The following is a 21,632-nucleotide window of genomic DNA, read 5'->3' as shown; positions in this document are numbered from 1 at the left end:
ATAGTAACAGGTAGAGTTCTCTGAGGAATTTGGCAAGGTGCTGTCAGGATGCAGAGCTAGATGGACCTTTGACAGAGCTTGGAAAAGTTACTTTTTTAAACTACAGCTCCCATCAGACCCAGCCAGCATGGCCACTAGATTGGGCTGATGGGAGTTATAGTTCAAAAAAGTAACTTTTCCAAGCTCTGACCTTTGATTTGACCCCGAGTACAAGGGATAACCAACATGGTGCCTTCCAGATGTTTTTGTACTCCAAGTTCCATCAGCCCCCACCAGCTGCAGAGGCACCATACTGGCTATCCCTGCTGTATACAAAGACATATACATCAGATGAGCACTGGGGTTTGAGGACAGAGTTGGAGATGCCTTGTTGCATGCTGATTCTCTCAATTGTTTTTGGCATGAGAAGGTAGCTGTTGCTCACACTCAGGAAGCTATGAGGATGTCAGCAGCACATACAGATTTTGGCATACTTTAATTTCTGATATGCTGCACTGAATAAGGCTCTGTGAGCATGTGCAGTGATACATTAAAAAATCCAAGCATGCTCCTCCCAAGTCTCTTAATGTATGCTGAGCAGGATAAGGACAAGACATGGAATGGTCAAGAATCAACTGTAATCCTATTTTATTTTCATTTTTAATTTAAGTAAATTTACTATTTCACTTTTATGCGCATGTTAGCCACTCTGGGTTTGTGTGAGTATGTATACAGTATATAAAATAAATGTATGTTCCAATATTAATTTGTAACATAGGACTGTTAGCATCATTTTGCAGTTCACTGGGGGTATTATGTGTTTGCTGTGCATCTTATTGTAGGAGCTTTTAGCAAGCAATTTGCCAAAATTTGCTATATCTAGAATTCCTTCTGTGAACTGCAAAAATATTAGGATGCTGTCTCCGTAGGCAAATTCCTCCCCACCAATATGGCTAAGCATTAAACATGCTGCTGTGTGTCTGTGGTGCTTTGTAAAATGACCATGACAGCTCTTGTTAAAGTGTGACAAGAGGAACATCCCTACAGTTTATCTCTTTCTCAATCTTGCAGCGCAGCAGTCATGTCTCCTGTAAAAGAGAAAGATAGTACCAAGGCCATGGAAACAAACATAGGCAATAATAATGAGAAAAAGAACAGCCAATAGCTGCAAATAAAATTAATTCTGGGACCAGGGGCTCTTTTTCCTAACGTTAAGCAATTTTATGAGGTTGCAGGGTGATGGTGGTGGATTTTACCTCAATTTGAACTGAAATCATTCAGCACCTCCGTCCCCCAGCAATCTGTGAAAACAAAGATTTGTCACTAATGTTGTAGGCAAAGGAGCACTTTATATTTTATCATGCAAAATTTAAATTTCATCCACATATCTATCCTCCTCACTTGAGCATAAAATAGGTTTTAAGAAATGCAATGCAAAAATATAGTTTATACTTAAAAATTAAGGCAGAGGAAAAATAACAATCTCCTTCATTTTCACTGTCCAAGGTTCAGATACACAAAGGGGTACCACTACCAATGTTGCTGCTTGGTCTTAAAAACTGGTGTTCACCAATGAATCCCCTTGGCTTCAATGGTCATAGATGGATTTCATTTTGCAATAAATTGTGTGTTGCCCTTGAAACTGTTTGCCCAAGATACAGGCAATAATATCTTGTTTATATATACATTCTGAAGATACATTACTTTACCTTTTGCTTAATTCAAACAAGATCTCTCACTTAACTTGTGCAATGTTGGTTTCTCAACTTCTGAGGGCAGAACTATACATGATGTGAAAGGGCTGCATCTTCAAATGCAGGCTGTCACTGAACTGCTGTGAAGGGTGTGTATGCGATTTAAAGCAAAGCAAAGGGTTTCAGATATTTGATGGGAGTTTGATTGCGGTGGGGGATCTCTCAAGACAGGGAATATTATCAAAAGGAAAAGATTAGGTAAGTGGTAAGATATTTATGACAAGACCATGCATTTACAAAAATATTCTGGACCTAGCATGAAAATACTTCCCTAATTTGTTTCTATTAGGTCACTATTACAGACAAATGTTAACAATGAGATTTATTCACATTAATTTCTCAATATTCCTTCTCCTCCCCACATCTCAACATGTAGAGAAAGTTAGCACCAGAGACACTCATGGCAAATTTTCTGGGGTAGACAGAAACTCCAGAAGGGAGTCAATCCTTCTGCTGAACTTGTGATTTTCCTTCATTTTTCAAAATGACAGTATAGCTAGTTAACTGGAAAAGCTGAAGAATGACTAAGCTGATGAGATGGATTAAGACTGTGGAACAACCCTTCCCCTCCAGTATTTTTATAGTGGGTAAGTATTCAACAGTCGGGGTGGGGACCCTATGGCCCTACGGATATTGTTGGACTATTGCAGCACTACAGCTGAACATCAAGAAGACTAAAATAACAACAATAGAAGATGTATGTCACTTCAAAGTTGAAAATGAGGACATTGAACTTGTCAAGGATTATGAATACCTTGGCACAGGCATTAACCAAAATGGAGACAATAGTCAAGAAATTAGAAGAAGGCTAGGACTGGGGAGGGCAGCTATGAGAGAACTAGAAAAGGTCCTCAAATGCAAAGATGTATCACTGAACACTAAAGTCAGGATCATTCAGACCATGGTATTCCCGATCTCTATGTATGGATGTGAAAGTTGGACAGTGAAATAAGTGGATAAGAGAAAAATCAACTCATTTGAAACAGAGGAGAACTTTGCGGATACCATGGACTGCAAAAAAGACGAATAATTGGGTGTTAGAACAAATTAAACCAGAACTATCATTAGAAGCTAAAATGATGAAACTGAGGTTACCTTGGACACATAATGAGAAGACATGAAAAGACAATAATGCTGGGAAAAACAGAAGGGAGTAGAAAAAGAGATGGATTGATTCCATAAAGGAAGCCACAGACCTGAACTTACAAGATCTGAACAGGGTGATTCACGACAGATGCTATTGGAGGTCACTGATTCATAGGGTTGTCATAAGTCGTAATCGACTTGAAGGCACATAACAACAACACCTCATAAGAAGACCCTTGCTGGATCAGGCCAAATGCCCATCTAGTCCAATATCCTGTTCTAACAATGGCCAAGCAGAGGCCTAGGGGAAGCCCAAAAGCAGGACCTGAGTGTAACCCATGATTCTCAACAACTGGCAGAGGCATACTACCTCTGACAGTGGAGGTAGAACATTATTTATTTATTTATTAAATTTATATCCTGCCCTTCCTCCTAGAAGAAGCCCATAGCATTATTATTATTAGCTTTATTAGTCACTTGTTGCCTGAAGGTCTCCAAGCGACTTACCACACTGTTAAAACCCAAAATAATAATAAAACAACAACCACCCCCACCCAGCCACAGAAAGCTTTGGCAACACACTAGTACAAACATCATCTTCTTAACCTATCAAATGCCTGGGAAAAAAGGTAAGTCTGCCTGACACCAGAAAGATGTCAATGACACTGGCCATTGATAAGACTTATCTATATGAATTTGTCTAAACCTTTTTTTAAAGCCATTCAAGTTGGTGGTTGTCACTATACCTTGTGGAAACAAATTTCATAGTTTTATCTGTGCTGACCAAAGTACTTTCTTCTGTCTGTCCTGAACTTGCCAACATTCAGCTTCATTGGATAGCCCTGAGTTCTAGTATTGTAAGAGAGGGAGAAAATATCTGCCCACTTTCTCCACATCATGCATAACCTTGTATCCCTCTACCATGTCTCCTCTTACTCACCTCTTCTCTAAACTAAAAAGCCCCAAATGTTGTAACCTTTCCTCATAGGAGAGTTGCTTCAATACCTTCATCATTTTGGCCACCCTTTTCTCAACCTCTTCAAGCTCTGAAATGGAAATGGACTGCCTTCAAGTTGATCCTGACTTATGGCGACCCTATGAATACGGTTTTCATGGTAAGCAGTATTCAGAGGGGGTTTACCATTGCCTTCCTTTGAGGCTGAGAGGCAGTGACTGGCCAAGGTCACCCAGTGAGCTTCATGGCTGTGTGGGGATTTGAACCCTGGTCTCCCAGGTCATAGTCCAGCACCATAAACACTACACCACACTGGCTCTGGTACCGTTTATAAGCACTGTTTTTTGAGGTGAGGTGATCAGAACTATACACAGTATTCCAAGTGTGGTCACACCATAGATTTATATAATGGTGTTATGATATTGGCAGTTTTATTTTCTCTTCCTTTCCTAATGATCCCTAGCACAGAATTCACCCTTTTCATAGCTGCCACTCACTGGATCTTAGTTGGAAGGTGCCCTGTCAGGCCATCAAGTCTAACCCCCTGCTCAATGCAGGAATTCAAATTAAAGCATACCCAACAGGTAGCTGTTCAGCTGCCTCTTAAATGCCTCCAGTGTTGGAGAGCCCACCACTTACACTTGACATTTAATTGCATTTGCCATTTTACTGACCATTCACCCAGTTTGAAGAGATGCTTTTGGAGCTCCTCTCAATCCCTCTTTGTTTTAACCAGTCTGAACAATTTGGTATCTTCAGCAAACTTGGCTGCCTCACTGATTACTCCTAACTGTAGGGGGGTATTCACACATTACTCTGTAACCAGGTAGAAGCCCCCTGTACCTGGGTACAGCTGCTCTTGAGAAAGAGTCTACACGTGGTGATTTTTCAAATCACAGGTACGGGTGATTCACCGGTACCGGTACCCTGAAAAAAGACGTCTTTTGGGCCCAGTTCACACGTTACAGTCAACGAGTGTACAGTCTGTGTACTGGGATACACAAGTAGTTGGGCTGTACACTCGTACAGTTATTCACATGTAACATTCAACGAGTGTACAGTCTCCGTTATAGACAGTAGGGCCCTGCTTCTTGGCGCCCTGCTTTTTGGCGTTCCGCTAATATGGCGCCAGCAGGGGCAATCAGCTGGAGAGGGGGCTGGAGCTTCCCGCACTCCAGCTGATTGTGCCGGAGGAGGGGAAGATCAGCTGTAGAGTGCTACAGCTGATCTTCTCCTCTTCTGGCGCGATCAGACTCCCGCTCCAGCTGATCACGCCTGAGGAAGAGAAGATCTGATCTTCTCTTCTGGTGCGATCAGCGGATTAGGTTCCAGACCCCCGCGCTACAGCTGATCCGCTTTCCGGCGGTTTCCGCTTTCTGGCAGGGGTCTGGAACCTAACCAGCCGTATGAATGGGGCCCTACTGTACACATTTGCTGCCAGAGAAAGAAAATGGCTTCAATGACACTTATTAAATGCGCCATTGAAGCAATTCCCTTTTACTGGCAACAAGGCAAGGCATGCTGGGTCTGTTATACTTCCTGAAACTGTTTCCTGTCAAGGGGTACATTCAATAGAAAGAGTTTTGGCAGAAATGGGAATGTAGTTTTACTCTTTTCATTTTTCCTGCAGATTCTTAAGTTTTTAAAATCAAAACACCAACTTTTAAAAAGAAAATAGCAGCCTGTAACTATCATAATTATAGCTATTAAAATATTGCATTTTTCATTGCCTATGTATGGTTTTTGATGTAGGCTTTCATGGAACAATCCTATACATGTCTATACAGTCCTATAGAGATCAATAGGACTTACTCATAGGTTGCCAGGCCCAGTCTCCAAGAGGTCTTCTGTATCTTTAAAAGTTGTGCAGGGGGAAGGGAGAATTTCACCTTGTGGTTTTTCCCATTACAATATTGCAAGAAAACCTGCACTTGGCTGAATTTTCTCTTCTCTTAAAGATACAGAATCATTCTCAGGCCCTGAGCCTGGCAACCCTAACACCGAATCTTCAGGATAGCGCCACAAACAGAAATAGAGAAATATAGCCAGGACTCTTCCAATAATTTGATGGCATAGGTCAGCAATGATACATGGGGGGGCAGAATGGGAGTGGCACAGAGATGGCAAGGTTGGGGGTACTTTGGTGGAATGCAGCACAAGCCACCACCCCTGAACTTGGAGGCACCTTGCAGGGAATTGCTTCAATGGGACATTTAATAAGTGTCATTGAAGCCATTTTCTTTCCCTGGCAGCAAATGTGTACAGTAGGGCCCCATTCATACAGCCGGTTAGGTTCCAGACCCCTGCCGGAAAGCGAAAACCACCGGAAAGTGCATCAGCTGCAGCGCGGGGGTCTGGAACCTAATCCGCTGATCGCATCAGAAGAGAAGATCAGCTGTAGCATGCTCCAGCTGATCTTCCCCTCCTCCGGCACGATCAGCTGGAGTGCAGGGAGCTCCAGCCCCCCCTCCAGCTTATCGCTCCGCTGGCGCCGTATTAGCGGAACACCAAAAAGCAGGGCACCAAGAAGCAGGGCCCTACTGTATATAATGGAGACTGTACACTCGTTGAATGTTACATGTGAATAACTGTACGAGTGTACAGTACATTTTCTTTCCCTGGCAGCAAATGTGTACAGTAGGGCCCCACTCATACGGCCGGTTATGTTCGGGACCCGCACTGAAATTGAAAACCGACGAAAAGCGGAACTCATTGAATAGAATGATGCGATGTCCGAAAACCACCACAAAAGTGGAACAAGCGCTGTATGAGTGGGGCTTTAGTCTAATTGCGTCTAACTGAGACCGCCACATTAGCGAAGTGCCGTAAAGCGGGGCCCTACTGTATATAACAGAGACCGTACACTCGTTGAATGTTACATGTGAATAACTGTACGAGTGTACAGCCCAACTACTTGTGTACCCGGGTACACAGACTGTACACTTGTTGAATATGTGTGAACAGGGCCCTTATCTTTTATGAACAAGGTAAAAAACACTCCCCATTACAATTCTTGTGGGACTTCAACTTCTACACCCTTCCATTGGGAGAACTGTCCATTTATTCCTACTTTCTGTTTCTTAGCCAGTTACTGATTCATAAAAAGCTCCTCTCTTCTTATCCTGTGACTGCTAAGCTTACTCAGTAGTCTTTGTTAAGATATTTTGTCAAATGCTTTTTGAAAGTCTAAGGACACAACGTCTACTGGACCACCTCTATCTACATACTTGTTGACACCCTCAAAAAACATCAAAAGGTTAGGGGGACAGGACTTACCCCATCGTCCCTGACCACTGACCATGCTGCTTGAGCCACCCCACCCCCAGCTTAGATGGAAGTGCGGTGGGAGAAAACCAGTCATGCCATATTATTATTCCCTACATAGGCTATCCTGGTAATCAAGGAAAGAGTAGCAATTTCAGGTCTCTCATAATGCCCTTCCACCAAGTTTTCTTTAAACTGTGTGGACAGAAAGAGACACACGCAGTTGTGTGGAGTAAGGGCAGGAAGGGTTTAGGTATACACATTCATTAAAACACAGGATTTAAGGGGCTGCTTCTTTTTGAAGCCACAATTGTTTCTGAAGACACTTGTAGTATGGAATGTAGCTTCATCAGTTTCAGCCCATTGTGAAAAAACAAGCTAAATATTCGCCAGAACTGATTCACCGAGAAACAAAAAGTGGGTGCATTCTCTTGGTCCAGGAAGCAATTATAACCTCCTCCATTTCCTTTAGTTGTTTTTCTGTATCAGTTGGTCTTGCGTCAGTCTCAAACAGGCTAAGCATCAGCTAACTAGGCGGGATACCAACTTTACCTCAGACAGACCCTAGGAAAAGTCAGTTGCTAGAAGAAACAAGGAAAGGACTGTAGTTTCTACACTGAGCACACATAGAAAACTTTGTCACACCCAGACAAAAGGCAAGATATGTAAGGTCATATCTATTGTATATTAATTTTTAATGTTCAATGTTTTTAATTTTTGTAAACCACCCAGAGAGCTTTGGCTATGGGGAGGTATATAAATGTAACAAATAAATAAATAAATAAATATCTTAAGGAAATGGGGAGCTTGGGGCTGCCCTAGGTAAATTAATATGTTGCACCCTCCTGGATCTTATTATGAGCTGACCAGCCTAACAGTAGGATTGATATTTATTTATTTCCTTATCCAGCCTTCCCCATGAGGTCCCAGGGTAAATTACAACAATTTTAAAAAAATTAAAAATAATTAAACAGATTACATTCAAGAATTTAGGGTGGGTCCTTAAATATATATATCAGGTGTTCAGGTTAGAGATGTGACTTCTGCATATGACAAAAACTGTGTAATGAAGCTACAGGCACACTTCTGTGGGGAGGGAATTCCACAACTTGGGGAATGCCACAGAGAATGCCCTCTCCCAGGCTGCCACTCCCCAAATTTTTGAGGGTCGTGAAACTACCAAGAGGGGCTTTTGTGCCAATCTTAACATCCAAGAGAGTCTGGGCTTGGAAACAAATTGGAAACCAAAACAGCTATTTTAAAAATGGGATTATGTGAGTTTTAAATGGAACCCCACCAATAATCCAGCAGCTGCATTTTGGAGTTCTCGAGTCGTCTTCAAGGGCAGTTCCATTGCAATAATCCAGTATGGAAGTTACCAGAGCAGAGAGTACCATGTCCAAGTCATTTCTGTTCGAAAGGAGCCATAGCTGGAAAAGCACTACTAACCACAGAGGCCACCTGAGCCTCCAGCGACAACACTGGATTCAGGACTACCTCCAAGCTACAGATCTGCTTCTTCCAGGGAAATGCAACCCCATCCACAACAGGTCATCTTCCTACCTCCTGGACTTAAGAACTTGGAACGCACAGTAACTCCATCTTTTCAGGATACAGTTTCAATTTACTGGCCCACATTCAGCCTATCACTGCTTGCAGTCACCAGTCTAGCACCTCTGATTCCTCTCCTGATTCAGATGGAACAGAGAAAGATGGGTGCTATCCATATATTGGTGACACCTCACTTCACATCTCCTGACAACAGCTCCCAGTGGCTTCATATAGCATGGGGGACAAGATGAAATCCTGCAGGACGCCACACAACAATTCCCATGGCACCATCTCCCCCCACACTATCTGGAAACGGTCCTGGAGGTAGGAGCAAAACCACTGAAATACTCCCAACTCTCACCTTTCCAAGCTGCTCCAGGATACTGTTGATCATGGTATCAAAAGCTGCTGATGAGCAGGGTCACACTCCATTTCTCTCCTGAGAAATATCATCAACCAGGGTAACAAAGAGTTTCAGTGCCATGACAGGGCTTGAAGCCAGCCTGAAATGGATCCAGATAATCAGTTTCCAAACATGCCTGAAGCTGTGCTGCCACCATCTGGCATCTTGTTCAAAAAGGGGTATTTGCCACTGGATGATAATTGTTTAATGCTTCTGGGTCCAAGGATGGGAAGTATCACCACCTCCTTCAAGGTGAATAGTACATCCCTCCTCCAATTAAACACTGTTCCCCATACCCAGAGCTTGGAAAAGTTACTTTTTTGAACTACAACTCCCATCTGCCCAATCCAGTGGCCATGCTGGCTGGGGCTGATGGGAGTTGTAGTTCAAAAAAAGTAACTTTTCCAAGCTCTTCCCATACCCACCCGGTGAATCCCCTATGACTATGTCTAAGAAGCCAAGATAGGCAGAGAGAAAGTAGTTGATTTTGATTCTCTTTTTTTCCTTATTTTTAATGTTTGCCACCACTTTACTTCCTCCTCCTGTCTATGCCCTAATTTTGGAGGATGGAGACACAAGGCCCTCAATCACATATCCTAGAATACAAGGGATATTGCCAAACTAACAAGGTGCTGGGCTCCCCCTATGTATGTCTTCTAGAGGTGCAGGAAGCAACTCTTTGTCCAAGATATTTCCATAAGTGAAGCAGGTGTCCCTTGGTTTTCTGGCAAATCAGGCACCTTCCTAGGCCTCTACACTAACCGTGAACTCATTCTCTGAGTGTAGATCCTTATATGGCCAAAACAGCACAATCTTATGCACAAGAGGGAAATATCAGCAAGCTTAGGGGTTTGCTCAAGCACAATTTCTAAAAAGATCCTCCCCCTCAAAAATGGACCCCCCTACAATAAATCAGCCCAATAATGGCTGGGCATGCTTTCAGGGCATGAAATGCTGACTGTTTGGGGGGGAAACAGAAAACTGGGCAGGGGGACTATAATGGAATATCCTAGATGAGGGCATGGTTGGCTGGAACCCTGAACAGGTGCCTCTACATTGCAACAGTCTGTTGCAGGTCTTGCTTGCTCTGTGGCTAGGCCAACCATGGGAAATGTTATCTTGCTCCGTTTTAGAATATTAAAGTAGTTCCATCTATTTTGCTTCCATTAATCAGGAGGCAAGGAAGACCGTATGTACAAAAACTTGCTGTATAAATATTGGGAGTGTTGGAACGTTGTCCAGAGTTTCTAACAGATGAAAAGTGTCTAAATCAGGGATGGCCAGTTGGTGGCCCATAGCTGGATCAGCCTCTGAGGCATTGTTATCTGGCCCCTAGTAAGCCTGCCAAATTTTTATTAATGGCAGTACAAAATTTGCTGAGGGTTTTCAAAAGTTTTAAGAGAGAGAGATTCCACTCTTTGGGGCTTTTATACATGATGCCACAGTAGTGTCTGGAGGCATGTGCTGCATAATTGTGAATCCCTTATCCCATTACTACTAGGTGTTGCTGCCTGACCACCCATGAAAAGCTGAGTTTGCATTGGCAATATATACTGACAAACCTTAAACCATTATCTGAAAAATGGGTGTTGTACCTGGGAATACAGTTGGCTGTTCATGTTGCATACCATTGGTCTCCTATGAGAATAACATGGAGACCATTTTAGTTGCAATCCAGTCTATACAACACTCCTTGCTACCTAAAATGCTAAAGTTAAACTACTTTATTGTGGCATTCTGGTTCCCCAGATGCATGAAGTGGATCAAGAAATGTAAGATATGTGTATACACACATAGGTGTGGGTGCATTATACACACAGGAAGATATGCTGTTAACCGGGTGTGAACTAGAGATAACAGGAATACAGAATACACCCTAATTGCTGCAACACTAAACTAAGTAGTTTTCAACCAAATGGGAGACCACTAATGTTTAATATTAATATTCACTTGAGAAATATCAAATTCGCTTATCAATCCCAGCTGTGTGAGACTTTGCTACAATTGTGTTTGATATTTATCTGTTTATTTCAACAGCCATAAATCATAATCTGAACAAATGTTGTTACCAGCTTTTGATTGCCAGATGGCAGGTATTTCTAAATAATTCTTTATCATTACTGCACCAGGTAGGCATGCATTTATCACTTGCTTGAGGCAGCAAAAGTGGAAACTGGGAGTCAATCTTATGATTTGTTGCTATGCTATCAAGTATTGCTAAATGACTTGTTCCTGGCTATGTGTTTTTAAAGCTAGCCAGAGGCTACCAATGAGCATTCATCACCTAATAGCCCGCTAAAGGCTAAAGCCATGTAAGTCTTCTTTATTTTGATTGTCATTTTGCCACATCATGTAGCCTCCAAAGTCATTTCCAATTCCCCTTTTAGCTAATGAAAGTAGTTTGAGTTCAATCATTTAGTGTTATTTTTAATAAACATTTTTATAGCAGCATGAAAAAGGAACTGAAGAGAATGTTGGTATTGAATAGTTCTTGCTCTGCTTAGCGATAGCAAAGCCATTACTATAGTATCCAAAGCATCTTCCTGATCTCTCTCATGCAATGATATTACTTTCTTGATCCAAACCTCAAAAACTAAACCTATTCAACTTTTTTTGCAGTCAATGACCCATGCATGTACCCCCTTTTTGTAATGATCCTGGTAAATTACATTGGAAGGTATATTTTAGCTTATGTGAAGTCCATTATAGTTTCTTGGGAAGGGTCCCGGCCTTAGCCCAACCTTTGGTTTACCCTTATTCTAAGACAGAGTCCCAAATGTTTGGTACCCAGAGAACAGCTCTGTTTCCCTGAATTAAAGCTGGAAGCACACTTCACTTTTACAAGATACATACAAATATATCAGCTTTTATACAAAGGGCAATTGTTCTCTTTGCAACTGTGGGAGAGTCTGGTTTACGTGGCAAATACAGAACAAGCAGGTGGAGTGTGTGTGTGGGGAAGCAGGCATATAACAAGAAACTCCAGTGCCAACTTCCTTTTCTCCCCCATCTCCTTTAAATGGGCGTACCATACCTATGTCTGGATTTAGGCCATTGCGTCCAGGTATCCTACCCTTCCCTTTTGTCCACTGTGTCAAGGAAGAGGGATGGGAGTTGGACCATGCTTTTTGGGTAGTGGCAATACTTCTAACGTTTTCCTACACCTCTCATTGTAGCATGAAGTTTGTGTAGAAGAGGGGCACAAATTAATACTGCACAAAGCCTCCCAACTTTAAAGTGCACAGAATGCTCTTTAAGAACACAAAAGCCCTGCTGGATCAGAACAAAGGCCTATTTCACCCAAGCAGAAGACTTTGGGAAGCTCAGAAACGTAAGGGAATAGTGCGCTACAGCTATTGCTCCCCAGCAACTGGTATTTGCATAGTCATCATGAGTAGTAGCTATCCTACTATCCAGCATGGTGACTTCACATTTCAAGGCACAGGAACACAGGAAACCGCCTTATATTGAGCCAGACCAATGGCCCATCTAGAGACAGTGGCTCTCTAGGATTTCAGACAGGGTTCTCTTGCAGTTGTACCTTGAGATGTCAGGGATTGAGCCTGGGACCTTCTGCATGTAAGGCAGATGCACCACCACTGAGATATGGCACATTTGAGGCCTCTTGTGCGTCATTAATGCACCTCTGGCCATAGCTTGGGATTACTGCTCAAAGATTTCATCCAGAAAGGAGCATGAGTTAACTGTCATGTCTGGTTAGCCTGCTGTTACAAGTACAGAGACATACAATGAAGAAAACACCCTAAGAAACTATTCCTCTACTTGTGAGACCAAAAAGGAAGGGAAGGATGAGGATTTTCAGGCTAAACATCCATAGAATTATTCACACTCTGCACTATTAGGATAGTGGCCAGGGGTGGGGGAGAGAAAGAAAGAACAGCCAGCCTCTTTAAATAAAAGCAACATGATGACAATGCTTTATTTTGCATTCTTTGGTTTGTTCTTGTTTTCCTGTTCTCTGAATGTTAATGTTCTCATCCTCATTCATGTTCTCATTTGTTTTGCATTACTGTTCATGCCACAGCTCTGTTTTCTTTGGTGAACTGCCCATTTTGAATCAATGACTACCAAGGCTCACATTCATTCTCTCTTTGACAGAAGCAAAGTTGACAGAAGTCTCTTTGACAGAAGTTTCCAAAGCAAACCACTTGCCTCTTTCTATCTCCAAAATCAAGATTGAAATAATCTTGAACTGCAGAGAGGATTAAATACTAGAAGTAAAAGACTTGACTATTTAGGCCCTAGCAGTTTATACAGCAGCTGGTTTTAATGCTTGTTCAATTCTTTGTAATGGTTTCTGGAGCAATAAACATATTCAATAATTCAACTATTTATGCCAATTAAAAAGAAACTCTTGCAAGGGTCTTTTCCAGAGGCACAGCAAGACTCTCTTTTTCTTCTCCCAGTATTATTCTTGCTCAGGACATAACTTTGTTGCTGTTCTTAGTCGTATGATAGCTAATTTGCTGGAGGTGCCATAGCGCACAGACATTTGAACTGGTGAAGTTACAGCCTGGCAAATTTTCTGTTTGTCTCAAGACATTCTCTGAAACGTGGAAGAATACTTCTGGTTTGTTTTCCCCTCTCTCCCTCCGATCTATGGAATTTCATGCACCATATCTGAACCACAAGAGTTGACCTCAGGCTATATATTGGCCAGTGAGAAACAACCCAGGCAACACAAAACATGGAAAGTATCCATGTGGACCAACAATAAGGCAATCAAAACCAGTCATGTTGTCTTGTTAAGAGACACCCAAATTAAAAAACCAATTGCGTTCTTTTTTAAAATTTAAAAGTACAGTCTGAATGTAAGAATGTCTTATTTGACTATCATGCATATTTTAGTACCCTATATTATGCCTGTTAAAATGGATCAAAACCTCTTCACCACCAATGCATGGTAGACGAAGGATGTAGATGAAACCACTCAAGCTAGTCTGCTTTTGAGGGGCATCTTTCACCCTTTGCAAGAAGAGCTTCCATTCACAATACATCATCAGCGTTAACATATTTTACTCAATTTTTATTCTATTTTCCCACTTAAATTTGAAAAGGCATTTAGGGAAAAACTGAGAAAATGGTTGCTGACACACATCTTGTATCATTAGATCACAAGTGATCATGACAGCAGTGAGCTCCACTAAAGATCTCAAGGTTTGTAAGACATACACACAAAGCTTAAACTGGCCATTTTCCGGCCAGGGCCTAACAGGTGATCCTTTTTTTAGGACTGCATTTGCCTTCTAGTTGTTTTTACTGCAGAATTTAGAAATTTACTGGAAATATTTTTGATCATAGTAAGTTTCCCCCTCTTCAGTTCTAAGTGAGTGCTAGAAAACAAATATAATTTATGCTGGAAGACACACTGTGACAATTTTATTTGGCGCTGTAGCTCTGTGGTAGAGCAACTGCCTTGAATGCAAGAGGTACAAGGTTCAATTCCTATCTTCTGCAGGTAAAACTGAGAAATACTCTGGGAAATCCTGAAGTGAAGTTGCAGTCAGTATAGGCATTATGAGCTAGATGATCCAATAGTCTGACTAAGACATTTTCCCAAGTTCTATATACCATATTGGCTATGACAGACATTCACAGCTAGACCAGTTATGATTGATTTCTGCTTTTGTAGGAAAGCAAGATCTTCCCAATGTTCAGCATATACAGAGGACAGAACTAGTTCAGAAAGGAAATTGCACACGGCCAAATGGTGAATCAACTAGATTTCAAGGAATGAATTATTTCAGCTTGAGAAATATCATAATCCAACACTCCAATAAACAAGCACCGCCATAAATCTTGTTGCTTGTATTGGGTCTTCAGTAAAGGTATGGATATGTGATGCAAGAAGGAAGATTTGTTATGGCTGTTGGAACTGAATGTGAAACACTTCTCTTGTACACATTGAACAAATGTGCTCTATATCTAGGAATGAAGGCGATGAAAAATGGAACCCATTTTACAATGGAGCTAGGCAGGCAATGTTCAACACCTGGATGATTTAGGACAGTTAGAAGAATGGCTTCTACATCATAACTCACTGATGTATAAAAATTAAGTGCTGAATCTAATGCATTCTTAGTTGCAGTGCCCAGATTGTGGCATTCCCTTCCTAAAAAGATTTGGTTGGCTCCCTCTCTTCTGAGCTTCTGTCAAGGTGTAAAGAGTCCCATTACACAAGAGGATAGATATCGCTGGATGCCACCCATTAATTCCTGTTTATCTACAATAAGGTTACACAGATATGAAATTGCAGTCATGACTATGCATGTGCATGTCCCATTCATCATAATAGAGTGAACTGTTTTATGCTAAGAAATAGGATTTTTTTTGAAAAAAGTCATCCCATGTAGCAAAATAGGATTCTGCTCTTCCTGCAAAGGTTGGTTGGCCTTATATTTAGTTTTTCCAGTGTCAATATCTTTCCCCTTTTGACAAAGAAAGTGTAAAGAACTGCCAGTACTAGAAGTTAAATTGCTTTATTTACAGATATAATAAAAACCCTTGTAGTTCAGCTTTGCAAAATTGACACCAATCCAGCATTTTTCAGAGAGAAAAATATAGCAAGAATGAATGTTCATGCCTATAGAAGAGATATTTTAAAAGGCGCTGCTGTATACCCTTTGAACCAAGACAAGGGAAACCTAATTTAATTCACCAATAGGCAAAAAACCTTGCAGTTTAAGAATGCACTTATAGCCCACAGATATTTCTATCAAACTTTAAAAAGCAGGGAAATTGGGCAGCTGTAGTGAATGCACCAGGGGAGCAGGAGATCCGACCTCTCTTGAGATACTGTACTGCCCTACAAATTGGTCAAAATGCAAATACAATTTGGGTTGATCTTTCACAGTCCAATCCACTTCCTGTGTAGCTTGGAAGAATTTGGTAACATGTGCCTCTGAGCATATGGTGAGTGGTGGCAACACCTGCAATCAGCCCAAAGAACAGAAATAAGTGGGTAGGGGAGGAAGAAGGGAGGAGGGGAGAGGAGAGGAGAAAAGCAGGTCTGATCATTTGCATGCTTATTGAGTTCAGTAGGATTTACTCCCATGCAATCATGGCTAGGATAGGTAAAACTGACCATGGGGGAGTGTCAGGATGCAGGATTGGGGCCCTGATGTTTCAGAAGATGAGGAGAGGGAGGGGGTCCTTTGGCCAGAGCCGTGTGAAGAAGACACAGAGGAGGGGGAGAGAAGCTCAGAGATAGAACTGTCTGGCAGCGAAGACCTTGAATGTCCAACAGACACATATCCTTCCTGTGAGCTTCCCACGCCTCCTCCCCCTTCGAGCTTAGAGCAGTTGGAGAAGGAGGGAGGGCAAGGGGGAATCCAACCTCCTCCTGATCGAGGGAAAAGCAAGGAGCCAGATGGTTTAGGCCTTGCCCCCCCGCTTTCCCCCATACCTGAAGCAGAGTCCTCAGAAGGGGAGGGGGCAGTGGCACCCCCTTCACCACATACAAGGAGATAGCAAAAGAGGCAGCAAAAGAAGGGGGAGAGGAGGGGTGTGGATGAGAGCACTTTGAGGCGGAGTGAGAGAATTCACGCTCGATTGCCCCCTTCTTAAGGGACGGGGAATAGTGGTTCCTTGTTCTGTCAACTTTCTTCCTAGCCGCAGGTTATGTTTTGTAGTGAAACTTCATGAGACGGCGTAGTCTTTGTCTGGATATTACTTTAATAAAAACTGATTTGCTTTCACCAACTGGTCTGGTTCCTGAGTCCCAACCTGGACACGACAGTTTGACAGAACCACCTACCCCACCCTCAAAGCTTCTACCACTTGAACGTGACAAGATGGAACAGAGAGCAGCAGGGGGGACAAATCCCACTTCTGAGGCAGAGGATGTGCGACAGCTGAGGACGAATGTTGCAGATTTACAGGCAGATGTCCAAACCTTGTTGGCGTCAGTAAGGGCATTGAAAACTGACAACCAAACCTTGAAATCCATGATAGCCCAAATGCGGACAGCCCCTTCAGCCGCCGTGGTTAAGATCCCGATTGGATTACCACCTAAATATGCAGGACAGAGTGACCAACTCTCCACTTTCGTGGCTCAATGTGAAATGTATCTGGACATTAGGAATGTAGAGTTTCCTAGTGATGCGGCCAAAGTGGCCTTCGTGATCAGTCTATTGGAAGGGGAAGCTGCCAAGTGGGTCACTCCCTATCTGGTAAGAAAGGATGCCATTCTAGGAAGATATCGAGGATTTATGCAAGCCATGACCGAGATGTTTCAGGACCCTCAAAGAGCTGAGACTGTGGCGAGGCAATTGGGCGCTTTGAAGCAAGGGAAAGGAACTGTTTCAGAGTATACTAATGCCTTTAAAATTCTGGCTCAGGAAACTGGTTATAATGACTTAGCCCTGATGTTTATGTACAGAAGTAGACTGAATGCCGAGATCTTGGATGATCTGGCCAGAACTACACCCCCAACTGACTTGCCTGTGCTGATTAGGCTGTGCCTGCAAATCAATCACCGGTTGGAAGGAAGACACCTGGAAAAGAAACAGGATGTACAGAGGTACTCAGCTTCAGCATCCCGCAGTAAAATCCCTTCCACTCCAGGGATGCCAGGTGACCCAGGCGAAGGACAGGGAGGGGCTCGTCCGAAGCTGTCGGAAGAGGAAAAAGAAAGGCGTTGTCGGGAACGTCTGTTTTTACTGTTCGAAGCCAGGCCACGTAGCTAGAGAATGCAGACTTAAAAGGGATAAAACAGAGCCATCAGGAAACTAAAGTACCCAGCTCTCGTGCAGGCCGGAGGGCTGGGGGCCGCTATGTACAAAGGGCCTCCAGTAGCACAGCCCCCCTCAAAAGGGGTACTGGTGCTGCCAATTCGGATTACAACTTCCACAGGAGTAATGTTTAACTCTACAGCGATGATTGACAGTGGAGCCTCTACCAATTTTATTGATGCAAAGTTGGCAAAACGTTACCGAATCTCCCAATGGAAACTGGACACCCCCTTGTCAGTGGAAACTATTGATGGTAGACCTTTGAAATCAGGTGGAGTGACACGAGCCACGGAGGAATTGAAACTAGAAATTCCTGGGCATGAAGAGTTAATTTCCTTGTATGTGTCAGATCTCTCGAACTTTGATGTGATTCTGGGAATGCCCTGGCTAGCAAAGCATGAACCAAAGATAGCCTGGAAGGATGCGGTTGTATGGTTCACTTCTCAGTACTGTCACGAGAACTGTCAGCCAGAGATAACCGTAAAAACTCTAGCAGCAGCTGTGCAGGGGGTCAAGGAAGTGGCCCTTCCCTCGAAATATGTAGATTTTGGGGATGTGTTTGATGAAAAGGAAGCAGAGTCCTTACCTCCTCTTCGCCCTTATGACTGTGTCATTGATTTAGTGCCAGGAGCAAGCATTCCAGCTGGAAGAATTTACTCCCTTACAGAGCCAGAGAGAGCGGCTCTGAGATTTTGGAAAAAAACCTGAAGCGAGGATTTATCCGTCCCTCACAATCCCCCGCAGGGGCCCCCTTGCTGTTCGTGAAGAAGAAAGGAGGTGAACTCAGACCCTGTAATGATTACCGTGCATTAAATCAAATTACTATCCCTAACAGTTATCCGTTGCCCCTGATTCCGGAATTGTTAGACCGACTGCGTTCTGCAACAATCTTCACGAAACTGGATTTAAGGGGAGCATATAATCTGATTCGAATGAAAGAGGGGGATGAATGGAAGACAGGTTTCAACACCTCCTATGGTCAATTTGAATACTTGGTGATGCCTTTCGTGCTATGTGGGGCCCCTGGCGTGTTTCAAAAGTTTATGAACGAAGTGTTTAGAGACCTCTTGGATCAGTATGTGATTTGTTATCTGGATGATATTCTGGTGTTTTCAAAGAACCAGAAAGAACATGATCAAGGCGTGAAAACTGTGTTGAAAAGACTGAGAGATAACCACTTGTATGCCAAGTTAGAGAAATGTGGGTTTGACTTGTCATCTTTGGACTTCCTTGGATACCGAATCTCAGCAGGAGGAGTGGAGATGGATCCAGGAAAAGTGAGTTGTGTATTGGATTGGGGCCAGCCGACCACCAAGAAGGATGTACAGCGTTTTTTGGGATTTGCCAATTACTACAGAAAATTCATCCCTGGCTTTTCTAAGCTAACAGCCCCCCTTACTGACTGTTTAAGGGGAAAAGGAAAGTTTCAATGGACAGAGAATGCAGCAAGAGCTTTCGAGGAACTGAAAAGGAAATTCACATCTGAGCCTATCTTGCGTTTTGCTGACCCTACCGGCCCTTTCGTCGGGAAGCAGATGCTACAGACCTAGCCATAGGGGGGGTTCTTTTGCAACCAGAAATGGACGGGAAGGAATTGTATCCCTGTGCGTATTTCTCCAGAAAATTAAAGGATGCCGAAAGAAATTATACAGTGTGGGAAAAAGAGCTGTTAGCCATCAAGGACTCATTTGAGAATTGGAGACAGTATTTAGAGGGAGCCCAGCATCAGATAGAAGTACGTTCTGATCATAAGAACTTGGAAAGTCTGCAAACAACTAGGAAGCTGAACCAGAGACAGATATGTTGGTCGCAGTTTTTCGCCAGGTTTAACTTCAGGATTACTTACCATGCCCATGCAAAAAATCAGAGAGCGGATGCTCTATCTAGACAACCGCAATACAAAGGAGATGAAGTTGACAGCCCCCCCCCCAGTACATTGTCCTGCCGGAGAAGCTGATGTTGGGATTATGCCAGCCTTCGTGGGAAGAGGAGCTCAGGAAGGCACAGCAGGGGGATCCATGCATGCAACAATATATCCAGGAAATGGAACAGGACCAGGATTCAGAAGTAAATTTCCATTGGAAGGATGGACTGTTGTGGTTTAAAGCTGCCAGATATGTGCCAAAGGGGGACCTAAGACTCAGAATTTTGCGTCAATGTCATGACTCTATCACGGCTGGGCACTTTGGCATCTTTAAGACCATTCAGAATGTGGCTAAGGATTTTTGGTGGCCCCAAATGCACCGAGACATTGAGAACTATGTAAAATCCTGCTCTGTCTGTATGCGAGTGAAAACAGACACGGGAAAACCGGTAGGGTTGCTGAACCCTCTACCCACGCCGACCGAACCTTGGAAGGACCTTTCCATGGATTTTATAACTGATTTACCGAAGTCACAAGGAATGACGGCAATATTGGTCATAGTGGATTCATTGACCAAGATGGCTCATTTCCTTCCTTGCTCAGGAGCCTTAGAAGCTAGAGAAACAGCAAAACTGTTCATAAAGGAAATCTATCAACTGCATGGATTGCCAAATAGCCTAGTCTCGGATCGAGGAACTCAGTTTACAGCTAAATTTTGGAGGGCTGTTTGGAAACAGCTGCAGACGGAGTTAAAACTTTCTTCAGCACATCACCCCCAGACAGACGGGCAGACGGAGAGACTTAATGCTGTTCTAGAAAGGTATTTACGTTGTTATGTGTCTTACCAACAGACTGATTGGGTCTCTTATTTGCATTTTGCAGAATTTGCTTATAACTCCTTGCATACCAGTACTGGACAAACACCTTTCTTTGCTAATTATAGATTCCACCCCAAAGCTTTCCCTAGCAGTACAGGAAGTATGCCTGTACCGGCTGCAGGGGAATTTCTGCAGGAGCTTCAGGCAGTGCAGCAGGTACTGAAACAACAATTAGACGAGGCCAAAACGGAGTATAAACGAATTGCTGATCAACATCGATGGGAGGCCCCCCCCTTCAAATAGGAGACAAGGTATGGTTGTCTACCCGCTTCCTCCAGATGCCGGGCAAATGCAGGAAGCTGCAGGATAAGAGAGTGGGGCCCTTTGAAATAGAGGCGCAAATCAACCCAGTGGCTTATCGTCTGAAGTTGCCAGATACTTTTAAAATACACCCTGTGTTCCATCGCTCCTTGTTAACGAAAGCAGCCCCTCCCAGCGAGTTAAGACCGGTGTAATCTCCAGGGGCGCCGTTAATAGCGGATGAGCAAACTGAGTTTGAAGTGGCAGACATTCTGGACTCAAGTAGAAGGCGTAATAAACTACAGTATTTGATTCACTGGAAGGGTTATGGACCAGCCGACAGGTCATGGGAAAATAAGAGCGATGTCCATGCTCCGGACTTAGTAAAAAACTTTCATCAATGGTTCCCTCATCGTCCTAAGCCGACAAGTTGGGGGGGGAGCACAGCATGGGAAAGGGGATGGTGTCAGGATGCAGGACTGGGGCCCTGATGCTTCAGAAGATGAGGAGAGGGAGGGGGTCCTTTGGCCAGAGCCGTATGAAGAAGACGCAGAGGAGGGGGAGGGAAGCTCAGAGATAGAACTGTCTGGCAGCGAAGACCTTGAATGTCCAACAGACACATATCCTTCCCGTGAGCTTCCCACGCCTCCTCCCCCTTCGAGCTTAGAGCAGTTGGAGAAGGAGGGAGGGCAAGGGGGAATCCAACCTCCTCCTGATCGAGGGAAAAGCAAGGAGCCAGATGGTTTAGGCCTTGCCCCCCCCCGCTTTCCCCCATACCTGAAGCAGAGTCCTCAGAAGGGGAGGGGGCAGTGGCACCCCCTTCACCATGTACAAGGAGACAGCAAAAGAGGCAGCAAAAGAAGGGGGAGAGGAGGGGTGTGGATGAGAGCACTTTGAAGCGGAGT

At 43.4% G+C, this 21,632-nt stretch overlaps 1 protein-coding gene across 4 annotated transcripts in view; it reads right to left on the bottom strand.

Moving 5' to 3' along the window:
• Positions 1 to 647: 647 nt before the first annotated feature.
• Positions 648 to 21,632, bottom strand: part of LYRM7 (LYR motif containing 7) — a 42,449-nt gene continuing 21,464 nt past the window's right edge. The window contains exons 6-7 of one of the 4 annotated variants that reach the window (XM_061625527.1): positions 1,236 to 1,280; positions 648 to 1,067 (exon numbers count right to left, since the gene is read on the bottom strand). The gene's annotated coding sequence lies outside the window, so the exon portion shown is untranslated. The remainder of the gene's footprint in view (positions 1,068 to 1,235; positions 1,281 to 21,632) is intronic. The other 3 variants (XM_061625555.1, XM_061625564.1, XM_061625575.1) reach the window with 3 other exon arrangements.

The sequence above is a fragment of the Rhineura floridana genome, chromosome 1 (genome assembly GCF_030035675.1).
Source record: "Rhineura floridana isolate rRhiFlo1 chromosome 1, rRhiFlo1.hap2, whole genome shotgun sequence".
NCBI lineage: Eukaryota > Metazoa > Chordata > Lepidosauria > Squamata > Rhineuridae > Rhineura > Rhineura floridana.
Note: the sequence above shows the minus strand (reverse complement) of the source record. Positions and strands in the feature narration are given on the sequence as shown.